Source organism: Antechinus flavipes, chromosome 1 (genome assembly GCF_016432865.1).
Source record: "Antechinus flavipes isolate AdamAnt ecotype Samford, QLD, Australia chromosome 1, AdamAnt_v2, whole genome shotgun sequence".
Taxonomy (NCBI): domain Eukaryota; kingdom Metazoa; phylum Chordata; class Mammalia; order Dasyuromorphia; family Dasyuridae; genus Antechinus; species Antechinus flavipes.
In genome coordinates, this window is record NC_067398.1 from 157,210,788 (window position 1) to 157,230,238 (window position 19,451).

Here is a 19,451-nt window from a genome sequence, read left to right on the forward strand (position 1 = left end):
ATCAGACTAGTTTATGAATAAAAGGCAGGGGAAACGACAAATTAGACTTCCTATTTCTTATTAGCTAAATGTCTTTTTCTTTATCTACCTGGAGGAAAAGAACTATTTGCAAAGCTCAGAAGGGTTTTCTAAGCAGGAGGAGACTGTTTTAAGAACTGAAGGGTAATAATATCCTGGGAAGAGGATTTGCAGGGACAATATCTAAGAGCAGGGATATCTTCCCTTGGAGATTTCTAAAAATAGATTATTATTGTCATCTGGTATGCAAGAATATAGGAGAGTTTACACCTTTTAAAAAAGAAAGCTGTAAGTGCACAGTGGAAGTAATGTCATACAATTATAACTGACTTGGCTGCAAAAGCCCTTGAGAAGTCATCTGATTGATCCCTTTTTTTTTTATCACCATCCCATCTAACTATCCCAGTACATTTGCTATGAATGCTCCTTTTAAAAAAAAAATCTCTATTGTCAATTCAATAGACATTTTATTGGGTTCCTCTAGTGGTCTCACCATTATGAAAAGTATTGTGGAGGTTATAATGAAACATACAAAAATTTTCTTTCCTTAGGAAAGATTATAATTTAGCCAGAGAGACAATGTTTACATAAATTTAGCAGTTAGAGGGAAATATTAAATGTTATTGATTAAAGGGACAAATATGGAATAATGTTAGAAGTACGAACTTTGGAACATTGGATTGAAGAGATATTAGTATGAATCAGAATTTGCATGGATAAAATGAGTATTTCTCTCTGTTTGGGAAAATTCTTTGCATTTCTATGACTGTACAAACGGCATAGCAATAAAACCCAAACTCTAGACAATGCAGGTAATTTTTTCCCTCTTCTTACAGTGCTAGAGGCAGTTAGGTGGCACAATGGATAAAAAACCAGGCTTGAAGTCAGGAAGATTCCTATTCCTAAGTTTAAATTTGCCCCCAGACACTTGATAATTTATGATCTTGAGCAAGTTACTTAACTCCCATTTTGCCTCAGTTCCTCATCTGTAAAATAGGGACACACTGGAGAAAGAAATGGCATACCACTCCAGTATCTTTTAAAGGAAACCCCATGACAAGTTCATGGGGACATGTAGAGTTGGACAAAATTGAACCATTATGCAATAGTGCCAGGAGGTAATGAATGCCTTAGATTAAATATAATGGTGTAAGTTTTTGTTACTGCCAAGATGTTGGAAGGCATGACTGGCACAGGCAAGTCAAACAGAGGTGTAGGAACCCATCCCAGACCATGTTTATAAGTCAGTGCTGCCAAAAATGCAGAACCTTTGATGAAACTAATTGTATAAGATGTGGTACAGTGGACAGAGTGCCAGATATGGAATCAGGAAGCCCAAGTTCAAATCCAGCCTCAGAAACTTACTGTGTGATCCAGGCCACTGGATCCAAGTCACTTACTCTGTCTGCCTCAGTTCCCTCATTTTTAAGATAAGCTAGAGAAGGAAATGACAACTGACTCCCCATTTTCATTTACTAGTCACTCTCCTTTCCCTCTGAGATTTTGACAATTTAGAAAATCCCTGGTTGCTGCTCTGTGCTGTCCTATACCAACCCCCTGAACTCAGCTTTCTGCTCACTTCAATCATAAGTTTTCTTACTCCCGTGATTGTCCTAACCAACAGCCTTATAAAGGCAGTATGGTGGAATGCTAATGATGGTACTGACCTGAATTTAGCAGAAATGAGTTTGAATCCTAGCTCCAACTCTTATAAATTGGGTAACTATGGAAAAGGCCCTTAACTTCTCTGAGCTTCAACTCCTTATCTGTAAAATGGGAACAATGATACTTTCGCAAGTTATGTCAGTATAGTTATGAGGAGAGTGCTTCAAATATCATATAGATGTAAGTTATTGAGTTGTGCTTTTTTTACTTTTTAAAGATGCATCAGAGTAGTATCCAAACCATTTTTCAAATTTTCAATACATAATCATAGCTACTATGTCTGGGGTGGTTAAAAAAAACCAACCAAACACTTTCTAATAAAACTGATAACATCTCACTTTTGTATAGTATTTTCACAGGTTTCACAAGTGTAACTGAAAATTTCTGAAAATTTCTAGATCTCAAATTTGATTCCAGGTTTTCTGATTCCAAGTCCAATGTAATCAATTAGTAAATAAGCATTAAGTGCTCATTCTAGGGCTAGATTCTGGGACCTACTCAATAACCAAAAAAAAAATCACATCACACAGAAGATGAATTATACTAATTAGTAGTTGAAATTTATATTGTACTCTAAATTTTACTAAGTGCATTATCAACATCATATTATCAAGCCTCAAAACAAGTCTGCAAGAGTCTATAACTGTTATTAGCTAAATTTTACAGATAAAGAGACTGAAGTTTGTAGAGATTTAATGACACACCTTGAGTTATCCCCTAACTAAGAGCAAGGCCTGTACTGCACTGCTCTCCATACACTCTATGATGTCTTTCATGTAGAAAGACTATCTTGTTTCCGCCTGCCATTTGATAAAAATAAAAACAAAAAGAAATATGGCATATGGAAGAAGCTTCTGAGATTTAAATTTCAGCTGTAATTTTTCTAATAGTTCTTCTGTTCAAATTAATCAAACGAAATTTACTTAGACAAATGTTCAATTTAAGAATGTAGGTATGGATGGAATAGATTGGGGTGGGCTGGTATAAAACCATTTGTCAAAGTAGCCTAGAAATGAAGGGAGGATTGGGGGGAGGGAGTTGGGGAAGGAAAGGAATGAAAAAGAGAGCCAGCTTCTTGTCATTATTTGTTGTTTCTCCCCCCCCCCCCACTCTCCATAACTGAGCAGTTGCCCGAAGTGCTCCTTTATCTTCCCGTAGTGCTGGAGGCCAATAAATCCCAAAATAACACCATTACAGTAAAACAAGCTGCATAGCTGGCAAGATGGATTTACTGGAATGATGTCAAGCGATTGCTTCCATTGTATTGAGTGCTTACTTTAGGCCTTTCAGAGAGCTGAGGTGATGAAAGGTTATTCTTTTGGTTTGAGGAAAGGCTTGCAAGGATATCCTTGGGGGAAAAGAGCTAGGTTTCCACAATAGAAGGTTCTAGGGGGTATTCAAAGGCCAGGGAGTCACTATAGCTGTAGATATATAATAGAAACTTTATAAAATGCACAACACAATCTATGAAATTTATTTTGAAGCCAAAGTGGTCTGAGAGAGACCCACTCATTTAGTCTGCCTGAGAAACAAGCTAGGTCTGAGGCTGAACCTAAGACTCAATTAAAAGTTGTTTTTTTTTTTTTTTTATTTGTTTGTTTTAATGTCAGGAAGCATGTTGTATGGAGACTTGGACTCAGAATAGTGACTATTACTATTCTTTATCCTCATTGGATAAGTAACATTCTACAATTTAGGGCAGTTAGCTGTCACAGTACAGAATGCCAGGCCTGGAGTTAGGAAGATCCATCTTTGTGAATTTAAATTTGGCTTCAGACACTTATTAGTTGTGTGTCCCTGGACAAGTCACTTAATCCTGTCTGCCTCAGTTTCCTCGTCTGTAAAATTAAATGAAGAAGAATATGGCAAACTACTCCAGTAACTTTGCCAAGAAAACCCCCAATGGCATCATGAAGAGTCTGATATAACTGAACAACAAGAAGATGATATACATTCTTAACTCTAACCCTAATTACTCCAATTACTAACCCACCTTACTGATGGGAAGGGTTCTTACTTTGTCGTCAAATCTTGTGAAACATTTCAGACATAGGCCTAGCATCAATCAACCTACATTTATCAAGCAGTTACTATATTCCAGACATATGCTAAACTCTGGAGGTGTAAAGAAAAGGTAGGAAAAAAAAGATAATCCCTGTTCTCAGGAGAAAAAAAATATCATTTTTACCGCACCTGTGCCAGGCACTTTGCTAAGTACTTCACAGATATTATCTCATCTGATCACCACAATCTTAGGAAGTAGGTGCTATTATTATCCCCATTTGAAACTGAGGAAACTGAAACTGGCTGCTTGTTTGTATGCACACACACACACACACACACATACAGGGACAGAGAGGGAGGGAGACAGAGAGAGACAGAGGTATCCACATATATATTCTTCAGAGGCAGTGCACAGAGCTATAATTTCACTGGGATGTGGAACTTCTTGGAATGTAACTCCCTTCACAGATGGAGATAAATCAATAACTTGTCTCTAATGCATAGTCTTAGAGACTTAATGGAGCCAAAGAAAAGTAATTTTCTAAAGGTCAAACAACTAGTCAGAGGCAGGAATTGAACACAGGACTTCTTGGCTTTAAGGCCAGCCATTCCTTCATACTCTATGCTGCCCATGAACATGAATTCTTTGAGCCTATAACCAATTTTAATATAGCTGAGTGTTCACTTGGCTAGACTTGGGGATAATGGGAAAGAATGTGCATTGACTGATTTTGACTGATCACTTCAGTGACACAGAACAATTAGTATTCATCTGCTGTATCAGCTGTTCCATCTTTTAGGGCTGGAAATTGATTAGTCTCATTTTAACAAGTGGGGATAAGGTCTACCTTACCTTAATGTTTGAGATAGAAGGTCAGTCCAATAGTATTTTGATCTTCAGCTCTAGGAGTCACATAATGATATGTCAAGGTAATTTCCTGTCTGACATTAAAAAAAATCAACTTGCTCTCAATAGGAAGCTCTTTTATTATGGAGCAGTAACTTCAGAGTGATCAGTTTATTTTAGTATTTATATGACACCAGAACAATTAAATGAAGTTAAAAGTTCAAATTGTTTACTTGGTTTCATACATTCCTCAGGAGTTAATATTTGACTGAGATCAATCAAGGTTGTTACTGAATTCTGTCGAACTGGTGTGCGTGTGTGTGTGTGTGTGTGTGTGTGTGCATGTGAGTGTGTGTGTGTGTGTGTGTGTGTGTGTGTGTACGTGCGTGCAGTGAAACAAGACTTGATTTGCTTCTTTAAGAGCAGGTATTTTTAGACTTTTTCAACTTTATATTAATCCAAGATTCTCTATAATATGATCCCCATCTTTCTTTCCAGGCTTATTTCCTAACCCACCCTACTGATGGGAAGGGTTCTTACTTTGTCTTCAAATCTTGTGAAACATTTCAGACATAGGCCTAGCATCAGTCAACCTGCATTTATTAAGCAGTTACTGTATTCCAGACATGTGCTAAACTCTGGAGGTATCATTTGTTCTATGTATCACAAAAGCTGGACCACTTTCTATTCCTGGAAGACATTCTGAGCTTTATATTCTATGCCTTCACCCATGCCATATCCTACTCATCTTCCAGATCCAATTAAATTACCACCTCTGCTCTGAAAGTATCCTTTATCCCTCATTTGAGTCAGTCATAGGACAACAGGGACTTTAAAGATCATATAGTCTAAAATGATACTTTTATCATTTTATTGAAACTGAGGTCCAGAGATGCTATGTGATAGTTCTATAAGTCCAGCCTCACTTGCACATGCATCTTCTCTTTTGATTCTGCTAGAGCAGCTAGAATAGAACATTCGGCTTGGAATGAGAAAGATTCATCTTCCCAAGTTCAACTCTTGCCTCAGATACTTGCTAGCTGTGTATCCTGGGCAAGTCGAATACTCTGTTTGCCTCAGTTTCCTCATGTATAAAATGAACTGGAAAAGAAATTGGCAAACCACTCTAGAATCTGCCAAGAAAACCCCCAAACAGTGTTATAAAGTGTTAAATTTGACTAAATAACTGACTCTGCTATGCTACTATCTTCCCCACAGGAAGATAATCCAAACTCCTTTTTTTCAGTCCCCCAAACTCCTTTATCTTAAAACATGATCTCACCTTCTACTTTACTACTGTTTGATGTGTTGTACCCTCATTTCTCTACCTAACTCAACAGCTCTTTATATTTTCCTCCTTCCTCTTTCTCCTTTTTTTTTGGGGGGGGGAACGTCTGGTTTTAATGTTAATCCCTCTATTTTGTCCTTGATACCATCACTTTCAATTCCCTTTGGAAGCTTCATCTATCCACCATTCTCTCCCTCTCCTCCTCTCCCCGCCTCCTCCTTTCTGTGTCTTTGCCTCTCTATTTGTCTGTCTCTCTGTGCTCTTTTCTGTATCTTTGCCTATTTGTCTGTCTGTTTCTCTCTGTGTCTCTGTTTTTGTGTCTCTGTCTTTGTCTCATCGTCTGTCTGTCTCTCTCCTCCTTTCTATCTTTGCTTCTCTTTCTTTACCACCACTACCACCCATCTCCAATTCTAACTTGCTGGCTCACCCATGGCTATCAAGTATTCAGTTTTTCCTTGTCCTCAAAGAAGAAAAGTTTCCATACTCTGATATTTCTTTATGTCATTGTCCTCTTCTTCACAGCTAAACAACTAGGAAGAGTAGTCTATGCTATCTCCACTTCATACTCACCTACTTTCTCCTCAATCTCTTGCAATCTAGTTTGTTACCCCATTACTACTTAAAGTGCTTTTTGAAAAATCGCCAGTAATTTTTTAATTGACAAATTCCATGTTCCCGTTTCAGTCTCCATGATTTTTCTTTAACATGGTATGCTATTAACTAGTCTTTCTTCCCTTGGACCTTAGTTTTATTATTTTTTTTCTCTGTATTTAATGTAGTGGTCTAGACAAGCTTTGTCCTATGCTCTGTTTTTTTTTTTCTTCTTGTTGTTTATATTCTCTTTCTGATGTTGTATCTTATCATTTCTACATAGATGACTCCCAAATCTATATACTGAGCCCAAATTTTATATCTAAAATCTAGCCCTGTATTTCAGTTTTGTATTTGTATTCCTAGCACCCAGCACAATTCCTGGCATGTAGTAGACACTTAATAAATGATTGACAAAAGAAAAAAAATATTCAAGGGCATGACTGGAAAAGGAAGCAAAATGCTCACGTATTGAGAACTAAAGACAATTGAAAGATAGTTAAGTGCTATCTCGGGCTAAAATAGAAGAAGACATTTGGTGCTTTAGGATTCTCTAGCAAAGATTTAAGAGAAGAATAAAGTGGAAAGAATCTCACAGAATGATATGATAAAAGGATTGCAATCTTCCATGGTACAAGGAATACCTACATGAAAACACAGATTGACACATCTAAGTAAAATCACCCCTCTTGAATACTTTTTTCTTCCTTTGAATTCTGAAATTTCATACTTTCCTGGTTCTCTTCTAACCTTTCTAATTAAATTACTTTTCCTCTTCTTTGTAGCTCCTTTTCTTGATGACTTAAAGTAGATGTTCATTAGAGTCATTGGCTTTCTTTGCTCTTTAATTACATTCTTGTTCTTAGCTACCATTGTCATATCCCTTAGCTTTGTAGAATCAAAGAACAAGATCCTGGAATATGAGAGTTAGAAGGAACCTCAGTGACCACCTAGTTTAATCCAACATGAATCTGGCTTTACTTGAAAGCTTCTGAGGAATGGAAACCTGCCACCTCTATAAGCAGCCTACTCTATTTTTGGACAAAAGTATTTTAGGGAGCTTTTCCTGAAAATAAGCTTAAATTTGCTTCTTTCCAAATTCTTCTTATTGTTCCTGGATTTCTCTGCTGGGGTCCAATTAAACATGCTCAGTCCCTCTTTCACAAGACAGCCTTTCAAATACTTGATGAAAATCATCATGTGCCCATTGAATAGTCTCTCCTCTAAGGTTCAACTATTAGTTCACCACAGTCAATATTCAAAATCTGTGCCTCAAGAACTAACCATTTCTTATTTAAGCTCCAGATCTGAATTTCCAACAAAGCATGAGATATTACAATATTTTTGTCTAGTTCGTAACTCAAACTCAAGAGAGACAGTTTGATAAGATGGAAAGAATGCTAGGTTTGGGGTCAGAGAACCCATTATTCCAAACTTTGGCTCCACTCTTTTACTTTACATGGTTAATCCTTGGTCTAAGTTCTGTCAACTGGAACTCCTCTCAACTTCTGAAATAACTTCATTTTTTCTCACCTCTACAATGAGGGGACTGGACAAGATGACTTCTAAAATCCTTTCCCTTTCTAAAGATTCATGGTTTTCAGCTCAAATTTAAGGAATATCTCAAATAACAATAGTGATTATTACAATGACAGCAATAATAACACAAGCAAATAATGGGGTATCAAAACTAGGAACTGATCTAGGAAGTCTTACAACATTGCTTTTCTTCCTCACTGAGCCATAGTAAAATATATATATATATATATATAGTAGGGTTTATGCTACAGACAATATTTGAGGTGAGTATACTTTTTTGTTGTGGTGTTTGTCCTTGGAAACAAATGCATCCCTTTAGGTGAAGATGACAAAAGAACTAGAACAAGGAACATAAAAGAACAAGATTTAAAATAATATCCTTATGCAAACCTAAAATATGAAAAAACTAGTAATTTTACAAAAACACTCAAAGCCTAACTTTTGAGGAATAGCCCCATGAAACCCTAATAAAATTCATAAATTTGAAAATATCCATTTTTATATTACTACCCCCAGAACAAGTTCTTAGCTTTGAAGATTGTTGTACTAATACATGGAAAATAATTTTGAAAAATAATACAGAAACAAGAAAAATGTTATGTTTTGGGATCTACAGTGGTGGAGGACTAAGTAAACAATCTTTATGAACTACTTTTGTCAATTCTTATTGACAATTATTTGCCTATCATTACACTATCATGTGATGTAACTTAGTACCTGTACATATATTACATATGTTACATTATAAAATTCTATTCTTAGTGTCTTATTAACTATCAATATTAGTGTTAGGATATGTAGAGGCTATTTAATTTATTTCACACCCCAGAAAAGCATTTTATTGGAGGAAATAAAAATGTCATGGAGAAGATAAGATTAAAGCAGTTATTACAGTATTGTGACAGTTCCAAATGTAACAGTCCTGTGTAACAAAAAGTAAATATTTAAAAGATTTTATCTTTATTCCACCATCCAAAACACTTTTGACTTTTTTTGTGATTGGCCTTGGGTAAAATTCTAATGTCAGGTGACAAAAATATGCTTATTAACATTGTTCAAGCATTGCAACATAAAAATGGAACAGAATCATTGACTATAGGTAGAAATGTGAGAAATCACCCAAGATAACTATGCTGGTTTGTGGATACTAAGTCACTCCATTTCTGTCTGCCTGCTTGAGATTTGAATTTCATGGAGAAAAGGTATGTGATCTAGTAAAATAGTGTGGGTCTTTTAAAAGTTAGTGTCATGTTATGTCACTCTTTTCCACAAAATTTATGTTACACGGTGAGCTAGTGTAACCTGATGCATTAAAAACTGCTCATCATGATTGCAATATGTGTCAGAACAATGAATTGTTACATCAGATATCTGTTCAGCTGTAAGTCAGGCCCCCTATAAATCATTGACAAAAGGAGGGATATGTTCTCCTTTTGAGGCATGTATAAAACTCCCATGAACTTATGTGGCACCATCCTCAAACCATTTTCTTCAAATTCTATCATGTGAAAGTCAGACTTTGTCATCTGTGAGCAATATGACTCAGATGTTTGAGACATTTATATAATGAGACAATAGCTGCCCAGGATGAACAACAGAATTTCTATTTTTTAATACTCTATAAGTCTTTATAGTTTCTTCCATTTAAAAGCCTTAAAACTATATACAGCTGAGATTTACATACACAGTGGAGCTCAATATTATTGAAATGGTTTCCTGTTTGGTTGTGATAGCGGGTTTAATTATACAAGTAGCTAACATGAAAACTTAGTTGTTTATAGAGTTGAGATATATACATATTGACGGACAAGGGTTTTAAACTGGATTTTAAAGAATAGGTGACCTTACTCCAATACCAACAAAGTAGCCAAGAAATCTTCAACCAAGGAAAATAAATTTGATTCAAAAAGAATGGGGAGAGATAACTTGCTGAAAGAGGTAAGCTAGTTAGCCTTAGACATGGCATAGGTAGAACAAGCTTGGGTTGTGGAAGTTAAAATGATTCAGGCTGATAGAGCAACCCTTGGTGAAGAATCTTAGGGCTTTTCCCTCCTCCCCTCAAATTCCTTGGGATCATGATGTAGATAAGTCACTCATTTCCAATTCACTTGTTCTTTTTCTTCCCTAGAATCAAATGTAGGATTTTTTTTTAATATTTTAAAGTCAGAAATGTTTTTCATTAATAATCTGATAATTTTGCTCATATTGTCTATTTAAAATTCCAATATATCTGACAAATGTAGGATTTTCAAGGAAAACAATTATATCAAACAGCACATTTGGTATATCAACACATTTGGTCACTGACACTGATTGAATTAACTAGTTTGGATGAATTGTCCAAGCTGATGGGCCATGATTTCTTTATTCTTCTTGATAACTATTTAATTTGTTTGATATTTTGGTCAGAAACATAAATTAAGCCTTCATCATATTAAACTGTTAGGTAATATGAAATAAAATTTTAGTGAAATTTCATGATGTAACTAGAATTTTTTTGAACCCCAAGTGTTATCTCTGGTGTCTCAGCACATGGCCTTAGAATGCTGAGAAGCCTCAGAACCAATGCCTTAGTACCAATGTATTTGAAACCTGTTTTCATCTTAGACTTAATACCTACTAGAAAACTGACTCTTCGTCATGCTGGAATGGTACCAATAGCTACCACAGAGCACTGAATATCAGAGAAAAGAAGAAAATAAAATACATTCTTCCTCAGCTGTCTCCTTGTTGGTTAGGATATTGGGAAAGATATAGTTACTCAGGGAAACTATACCTTTAGAAAACTCAGGGAAGAAATCGAATGGATCCAAACTGGTAACATTTGAAGCTGTTTAATAATGCCTTACATAATTCTAGGTGGTGTAATAGAATCCCAATAGAATTGGGCCTAGAATCAAGAAGATTCCCTTCCCTGAGATAAAATCTGGTCACAAATATGTACTAGTTGTGTGATCCTGAGCAAGTCATTTAACCCTATTTATGTCAGTTTCTTCATCTCTAAAATGATCTGGAGAAAGAAATAGTAGGCCATTCTAGTATCTTTGCCAAGAAAACCCCAAATGAGATTGGGAAGAGTAAGACATGACCAAAATGTTTCTCTAGAATTATGATTTTTCTCCAGAAAAGATAAGATCAACAAATATATAAGCATACATATACACATAGTTGTTTGTTTGTTTGTTTATGTCAGAGGATATGAAGTGCCTGACTGTGAGCCTGAAATAAGTCTATCTGAAAGAGGCTTGTCATTAAATTCTAATCCTTTCCAGAGTGAGCACATATATAGAGAATTCTTTGTTTTGTTGCTGTAGCTGTTAGTGCTGTCTATATTATCATCTTTTTGCATTATGGGTTACATAATGCCTTTAATCAAAAGGATGCATTTTATTTCTGACTATGCTATATTTAATTTCTTCCATCTGCTACTGTAGTTTTCCAGTATTGCCTGGTTTGTTCTGTCATTTAAAATGTGTTGGTCAGTCAAATAATAGTGTTTATTGAATTTAATGTCCAATGTGTATGTAAATGTATATATGCATGTGTATTCCCATTGGGAGAATAGGAGGGGAAGGGTTTATTGTAGAAAAAGGAGACGTGGTTCTTGCCCTCAAACAACTTATAATCTAAGGAAGACTGAATGCACATACATACGAAATCACTGAAGAATATTTTTATAAATAAATATAGCAACAAGTGTCTTATTAATATAGTTTATGTCATTGTTCCAATGGGGCTCTTTGTATAATATGTCTGAGTATTCCGTGGGAGTGAACTTAACCTTTTGGGGTAGCCTGGTAGTTTCTGTAGTGTCAGCATGTATTACTTGGAGCTTGTATTCCTTTCAGGGAGGGTTGGAAGAACTTTGGGGGCTAGAATGAGAGACAGAGTTTGTGCCTCAGCAAGATATAGAAGGGAAGATGGAGCTAAAAGATAAGACTGATGCAGTATTTTATGGGAATGACACTAAGAAATTCTTCATTTTCTGTCATGCCTGGGTTTTTTTTTTTTAAACACATTCTTAGCATGATGGGATGGAAGCTTAGAAAAAAAGCACTGGATCAGAAATGCAGTGAGAAATGTCCTGAAAGCTCAGGACAATCTAGATCTTGGAAAAATTACTCCTTAGTCCCAAGTGTTGCCACAAGACATCATATACCTTAAGGATAGACAGAGAGATTCTTTCTTTAGCTCTCTCCCTGCTACATGGGACACTGGGGAAAGGGTATGAAAAAATATCTGCTTCAGTAGACTCAGTATTCTTCCCAAACTCCAATGACTCATCTAGGTCTTCATCTCTCTCTGCAAATACCCAAATTACTAGTTGGGTAGCCTACTAAATTTACCAGCAAGAAATAACATTGTTTCTACATTACATCCACAGCTAATGTGCACACATGCTATCAACATAGTCCTCCCCTCACATGGCCTCCCAGCAGTCCAACAACACCCATTTCTTAGTTTCTTTCCACTTTAATTCTAAACCTAAGGAGTCCTATCATTAACCGTAGTGCTGAAAGCTTTTCTAATAGCAATGTTAATCATACTCCCCTAAAAGAGGCAGCTAGTGGTGCAGTAGATAGAGCATTGGATTTAAGGTCAAGAAGACCTGAGCTGAAACCCGGCTTCAGACACTTACTAGCTGTATGACCCTGGCAAGTCACTTAACTTCTATCTCAGTTGTCTCAACTGTACAAGGGGATAATCAAAGCACCTAACTTCAGGATTGTTGTGAGGATCAAACAAAATATTTGTAGAGTGCCTAGCACATAGTAGGTGCTGACTAAATAAATACTTGTTTGCTTTATTTTTCTAAGACTCCTCTTTCCCTTTTTGGGAGACCATGTGGAGGGGAGGTAAATTTAATTGATCTCCTTTATATATCTGGAGGGGGAATGGTCCATCTTAGTGAGAGCATGATGGAGATTCTTCTATTTATTGGACTGCCAATTATTTCAACTAGTTATAACTGATAGGATGTCAATTGTTTTAATGACTGAAAGCCTATGCTATAGATCTTAGTGTTTCAAAAGAGGTGGAGTTATTTCTAGGTCACAGAAAATTCTCCTCTGGTACTCAAACAATGTACTAATATTCTGTAGAATATTCTAGATCTTAGTCTGTGGAAAAATCTATAAAGCCTAAAAATATAGAAACTGACCAATCATTAAATCTAATAATCCCTAACATATATATATGATGATCTACACTGTGAGGTGTGCAGTATAAATGGTATCTACATTTTATACTTTAAGAAGTGGATTCTCAGAGAAGTAAACAGAATTACTCAAAATTACAATCAGAGTTTATGAGTGTCATGGGAAGAATTTGAACCATGATTTTCCTGAGTCTAAGGACAGCACTTTGATTTCCTATACCACGTAAGAGCTCTTTCTCCTCAACCATTCAGAGATATTTAACAAATTTAATTCAGAAAACATATATTAAGGATCTTCTGTATGCCAAGCACTGAACTAGGTACTAGGCTTGAAAAGATAAAAACAAAACAGTTTTTGTCTTCAAGGGACTTACATTGGGGCAGGATTAAGAATATGTTACGTATGTAGCACACACATATATGTATATGTATGTGTGCATATAAACACACATATACATATAAAATACAAGCAAAGAAACTTGAAAAACCACTAGCAACTTGAGATGTGGGTAGGAAATCAGGAAAAACCTCTTCTATGAGATGGTATCTGAATTATGTTTTGGAAGCAGGAATGAGAAAGGCATTTCCCATTCCAGGCATGGGAAATCAAAGGAGATAATAAGTTCAAAGGCATGGACAAGGAAGATGGAATTTTGTTACTATCAACAGCACGTAATGTTGTTTTACGGGAACACAGGATGTGTAATGAAGAACAATGTGTGACTAACTAGAAAAGATAGCTGAAGCAATACTGTAAGGTACTTTAAATTACAGATTGAGAAATTTATATATTTCTTAGGGACACTAGGGAGCCAACAAACCTTCTTGAGTAGGGAATAACATGGTCAGAGATTCCGAGAGAACAATTTGGAAGCTATTGTGATAGTCCAGGAGAAATGTAATTAGGGCCTCCCTAGGGTGATGGTCGAAGAGAATTGGAATTGATAAGACTTGACACCTGATTGTTATTAAAGTGTTGAGGAAGTCTTCTAGGTTATGAAGCAGGATGACAAAAAAAATGGTGGTACCTTCGACTAGAGAAATTAAGAAAACTGAGTTTTGGGAAAAGATAATGAGTGCAGTAATTTCTCTCCCTGAATACTGCTTTAATGGCAATGAAATGAGGTCTACCTTTTGGGCTTAGCTGTTTTCCTTAGTGTGGAACCACATTGTTGCCATTTAGAGGTACCACTGGCGCTAGCCATGGTACTGATCATTTCTCTGAAAACAGTAATAACACTTCCTGCCATAGTGACTTGCTAGTGATCAGTTGGTGTCAGCTATTTGGGTTCTTCACTATAGGCATATTCCTGATTTTCTGAGTGAGAATTCTGGTAAAGCAATTATGAATTTTTTCTCTCCTGCAGTTTAAAGCAGGGACTTGATACCACAAGGAACTCTGATGCAAGGGGAAAAATGCAAATGTACAGAGGAGACTTCAATTGAAAAACCCACAGGCAAAGATTGTTCAATGGAGGTCTTGTTGGGCTTTGTAGTTAGGAACCTGGATTGACAGGTAAAAGTGGGAAGACCAGATCAAAGCATTCTTTTCTGGAGAAAAGAATAACATCTGCAGAATATTAGATGTGTGAATATAAAAATTTTGTGGAAGAGATGTTTGAAAAATTCAGCCTGGCCAACCATGACCAAAGGACTAGTCAATAGTTATTAAATATTTATTAAGTACCTGCTATGTGGCAGGCATTATGATAAATGCTAGGGATATCCTTTTTTTTTTTTTTAAATAAAGACAGTCCCTGTCCTCAAAGAACTTATAATCTAATAAGGGAAGACAATATGCAAAAGGATAGAGATAGTCCCAGAGAATTCCAAGTCATTGATGTTTGTGGATCTAAATCAAACAGAACAGCAGAAAATGAAGAACTACTATTATTAAGAAATGAAGAAGCAGAAATGGCACCTCTTCATCATTCTAGAGAATATATTTTCTGACAGCAGGAAAAGGATGGGATTCTTTATAGTGTTTCTCACTTTATCCTTAAGATAAGTTGGAATGACAAAATTCCAGAGTGTGGAGGAATGAGGTGGAGGGAGCTTAAGAAAAAACACCTTGTCCAGTTTTTTTCATTTTGCAGATCAGTTAACTAAGGTCTATCCAATTATAGTAACTTACCCAAAGTGACCCAGTTTGTGGCAAAGTCAGGACAAGAGACTAAATTTTCTGATTGTTTATTAGGTGAGATATAGGTAAGTAATAATAACATATGCATTTTTTTTAATGGAGTAACTTAAGATTCTCCATCTGAGTATTAAAAAAAACTGTATCAAGGCAGCTAGGTGCCACAGTGGATAGAGCACCAGCCCTGAAGTTGAGAGGACCTGAGTTCAAATCTGGTCTCAGACACTTAACACTTCCTAACTGTGAGACCCTGGGCAAATCACTTAACCCCAATTGCCTCAGCAAAACAAACAAACAAATGACATGTATCCTTTCATTCATCATCCCTTCTCAAATTATCCTGTGTAATTTAGAATCATAGAATAGGAAGATATCTTAGAGATAATTTCATTTGAAGTTTCTTTTTTTTTTAATAACTTTTTATTGATAGAACGCATGCCAGGGTAATTTTTTACAGCGTTATCGTTTGCATTCACTTCTGTTCCGATTTTTCCCCTCCCTCCCTCCACCCCTTCCCCCAGATGGCAAGAGTCCTTTACATGTTGAATGGGTTGCAGTATATCCTAGATACAATATATGTGTGCAGAACCGAACAGTTTTCTTGTTGAACAGGGAGAATTGAATTCAGAAGGTATAAATAACCCGGGAAGAAAAACAAAAATGCAAGCAGTTTATATTCATTTCCCAGTGTTCTTTCTCTGGGTGTAGCTGCTTCTGTTCATCTTTGATCAATTAAGGCTCTTTTATCGAAGAGGTCCACTTCCATCAGAATACATCCTCAAACAGTATCATTGTTGAGGTATATAATGATCTCCTGGTTCTGCTCATTTCACTCAGCATCAGTTCATGTAAGTCTCACCAGTCCTCTCTGTATTCATCCTGCTGGTCATTCCTTACAGAACAATAATATTCCATAACATTCATATACCACAATTTACTCAACCATTCTCCAATTGATGGACATCCTTTCATTTTCCAGCTTCTAGCCACTACAAACAGGGCTGCCACAAACATTTTGGCACATACAGGTCCCTTTCCTTTCTTTAGTATCTCTTTGGGGTATAAGCCCAGTAGAAACACTGCTGGACCAAAGGGTATGCACAGTTTGATAACTTTTTGAGCATAGTTCCAAATTGCTCTCCAGAATGGCTGGATGTGTTCACAATTCCACCAACAATGGATCAGTGTCCCTGTTTTCCCACATCCCCTCCAACATTCCCCATTATCTTTCCCTGTCATTCTAGCCAATCTGACAGGTGTGTAGTGGTATCTCAGAGTTGTCTTGTCTTAATTTGCATTTCTCTGATTAATAATGATTTGGAGCATATTTTCATATGTCTATAAATAGTTTCAATTTCTTCGTCTGAGAATTCTGTTCATATCCTTTGACCATTTATCAATTGGAGAATGGTTTGATTTCTTATAGATTAGAGTCAATTCTCTATATATTTTGGAAATGAGGCCTTTATCAGAACCTTTAACTTGTAAAAATGTTTTCCCAGTTTATTGTTTCCCTTCTAATCTTGTTTGCATTTGTTTTGTTTGTACAAAAACTTTTCAATTTGATATAATCAAAATTTTCTATGTTGTGGTCAATAGTGATCTCTAGTTCTTCTTTGGTCATAAATTCCTCCCTCTTCCACAAGTCTGAGAGGCAAACTATCCTATGCTCTTCCAATTTATTTATCATCTCATTCTTTATGCCTAGATCATGAACCCATTTTGACCTTATCTTGGTATACGGTGTTAAGTGTGGGTCAATGCCTAGTTTCTGCCATACTGATTTCCAATTTTCCCAGCAATTTTTGTCAAATAATGCATTCTTATCCCAGAAACTGGTGTCTTTGGGTTTGTCAAACACTATGTTATTAAAGTTATTGGCTGTTTTGTCCTTTGAACCTAACCTATTCCACTGATCAACTAGTCTATTTCTTAGCCAATACCAGATGGTTTTAGTAACTGCTGCTTTATAATATAATTTTAGATCTGGTACAGCTAGGCCACCTTCATTTGATTTTTTTTTTCATTAATTCCCTTGAAATTCTTGACCTTTTGTTTTTCCATATGAACTTTGTTGTTATTTTTTTCTAATTCATCAAAGTAGTTTTTTGGGAGTCTGATTGGTATAGCGCTAAATAAGTAGATTAATTTAGGTAGTATTGTCATCTTTATTATATTTGCTCGCCCAATCCAAGAGCATTTAATATTTTTCCAGTTGGTTAGATCAGACTTAATTTGTGTGGAAAGTGTTTTGTAGTTTTGCTCATAAAGTTTCTGATTTTCCCTTGGCAGATAGATTCCTAAATATTTTATACAATCAGTAGTTACTTTAAATGGAATTTCTTTTTGTAACTCTAACTGTTGGGTTTTGTTAGTGATATATAAGAATGCTGATGACTTATGTGGGTTTATTTTATATCCTGCAACTTTGCTGAAGTGTAGATTGTTTCTAATAACTTTTTGGTAGAATCTCTGGGGTTCTCTAAGTATACCATCATATCATCAGCAAAGAGTGATAATTTGGTTTCCTCATTGCCTATTCTTATTCCTTTAATCTCTTTCTCAACTCTTATTGCCAAAGCTAGCATTTCTAATACAATATTAAATAGCAACGGTGATAGTGGGCAACCTTGTTTTACTCCTGATCTTATTGGGAATGGTTGCAGTTTGTCCCCGTTACATATAATGCTTACTGCTGGTTTTAAATAGATGCTACTGATTATTTTAAGGAAAAGTCCATTTATTCCTATACTCTCAAGAGTTTTTAATAGGAATGGATGTTGGATTTTATCAAATGCTTTTTCTGCATCTATTGAGATGATCATATGGTTTTTGTTAATTTGATTACTAATATGGCCAATTATATTGATAGTTTTCCTAATATTGAACCAGCCCTGCACTCCTGGTATAAATCCTACTTGATCATGATGTATTATCCTGGGGATGATTTTCTGTAGTCTTTTTGCTAATATCTTATTTAAGATTTTAGCATCAATATTCATAGGGAAATTGGTCTATAATTTTCTTTCTCTGTTTTCAACCTACCTGGTTTAGGTATCAGTACCATGTCTGTGTCATAAAAGGAGTTTGGTAGGACTCCTTCATTCCCTATTTTTTCAAATAGTTTATAAAGTATTGGGGCTAATTGTTCTTTGGATGTTTGGTAGAATTCACATGTAAATCCATCTGGTCCCGGGAATTTTTTTTTAGGGAGTTGATTAATAGCTTGTTCTATTTCTTTTTCTGAAATGGGACTATTTAAGCAATTTACTTCCTCCTCTGATAATCTGGGAAGCCTATATTTTTGGAGGTAGTCATCCATTTCGCTTAGGTTATCAAATTTATTGGCCATCTGAAGTTTCTTAACCTGGGGGTCTGTGAATTTATTTTTTAAAGGCATTTTGATGATAGCATTTCAATAAAATGTTTTCTTTGTAATCTTTATTTGATCATAAGTATTTAAAAATTATTTTAAGAATGAGGCCACAGGCTTCACTTGACTTTCTGTATCATGAACCCCTTTGACTTAATTTTCAGTAAACTCCTGGAGAATTATTTTCCTAAAACCATTCTCTTTAAGAATTCTCTTTTCTAGGAAGTCAAAGGTAAACTTGAGATATTTCCATTAACTGACATAATCAAAAAGACTTCTTTCTTTTTTTCCTCTTAGTCTGAAGATTATCCAAATCTGGTCAAAGTGGATCAAATTGTCTTTTCTATTCACCTCCATAATTATATTAGGCAGGAGTCCTTTCCTAGGCTGGGCTGAAAAAAGGGGAGAAGGATTCTCTTTAAGAACTGATTAAGAAAGGTTGATAAGGCTTCTCTCATGTTAGTACAAAGACTTCAGACTAGTATAATTTTAAAGTTGTTTCTTAAAATTTCTAAAATGGGGAGCACGAACACTTTAGTCTGCTTCTATAGAATGCCACCCAGTCTATAGAATGTAAGTTTTTGGGAGCAGGGAAGAATGCCTATTTAAATTTATTTTTTAGTTTCCAGATCTAGCACAGTTTGTCACAAGAAGATGCTTAATACATGTTTCTGTTGAATTTAACCTGTTAAATGAAGAGTATAAATAAGACAGTGGTCATGACTGATTATGAAGCCTACATCCTAGCAGAAATTCATTTAGTTTACTTGATTGGCATACTGAAAACTTGGATGATTTTTTAAATATTTAAATAATAATAATAATAGC